Below are 1,290 nucleotides of genomic sequence, written 5' to 3' on the forward strand. Positions count from 1 at the left end.
TCTTAAACCGCAAAAAAAAACCAAAACACACGATATAAAGGCAGAAAGACAAAGAAATAAAGAAACAATGTCCAACTTGACAGGCCTTCTTGTTAAATGCTCCGTCATGGGACATGGGCCTACTCCAGTCCCTGCTGCTGGGGCCTACTCAGGTCTGTGCTGCTGGGGCCTACTCGAGTCCGTGCTGCTGGGGCTTACTCCAGTCCGTGCTGCTGGGGCCTATTCCGGTCCGTGCTGCTGGGGCCTATTCCGGTCCGTGCTGCTGGGGCCTACTCAGGTCCGTGCTGCTGGGGCCTACTCGAGTCTGTGCTGCTGGGGCCTACTTGAGGCCACGCTACTGGGGCCTACTCCAGTCCGCGCTACTGGGGCCTACTCGCGGCAGCGCTACTGCGGCCTACTCGAGGCCACGCTACTGGGGCCTACTTGGGTCTGTGCTGCTGGGGCCTACTCCAGTCCGTGCTGCTGGGGCCTATTTGAGTCCGTGCTGCTGGGGCCTACTCGTGGCCGTGCTCCTGGGGACGAATGGCTGCCCACGCCCTTGCTGTGACCGAGCTCTTCGACAAGAGGCTGGTAAAATCGAAGATGGAAAATAAAGAGAACGAGAAAAAGAAACCAGAAACAGAAGCAGACACACGGTGGGGATAGCCTGGGGCCTAGGAAGGGCCTAGCCTAGCGTTTGGAGCCCTGCGGCCAGACGTTTTAGGGTTTGTGTTTTGGTTGTCGGTGGGGTGGGTGCGGGATGTGTGCGGCAGAGGAAAAGGCGGAGGGTTCGGTGGGGGGGGGTCACGCGTTTGAAGATGGCTCGGGGGGGATGTCTTCGGAAAATCTAGTAGGCCCCGCTGCAAGTCATCTCATCCAGCAGCTCCTCCTCAGCGGCTCCGCGCACCGACTCCTCGTCGCTGTAGGGGGCGGCGACGTCCCGGGCGAACAGCGGCCCCCTCCCGCGCTGCCCCAACAGGTCGCACGCCGCGATCTCCATCTCCTCCACCGTCAGGTCACAGGCATCGGCCAACTCCTGCTTGGCCAAGGCCACGAAGCTGGGATCACGGGCACAGAGCTCCAGGCCCTCGGAGATCAGCACCTGGGGGCACCCCACGGATACCACCCCCACCCCCGGGGGGGGGACAGGGAGGAGAGGGGGACAGAGACGGCAGGAGAGTGAGAGGGAGAGATGGAGAGAGAGAAAGAAATAAAGAGAGGAGGAGAGACAGGAATGAAGGAAGAGAAGGAGAACAAATCCGTTATTTATGTTCAACCCTCCGACAGCGCCCGCTCCCTCGGCCCTGACCC

Source organism: Rhincodon typus, unplaced genomic scaffold, assembly GCF_021869965.1.
Source record: "Rhincodon typus isolate 14 unplaced genomic scaffold, sRhiTyp1.1 hic_rhity00000778, whole genome shotgun sequence".
In the NCBI taxonomy this organism is placed as follows: domain Eukaryota; kingdom Metazoa; phylum Chordata; class Chondrichthyes; order Orectolobiformes; family Rhincodontidae; genus Rhincodon; species Rhincodon typus.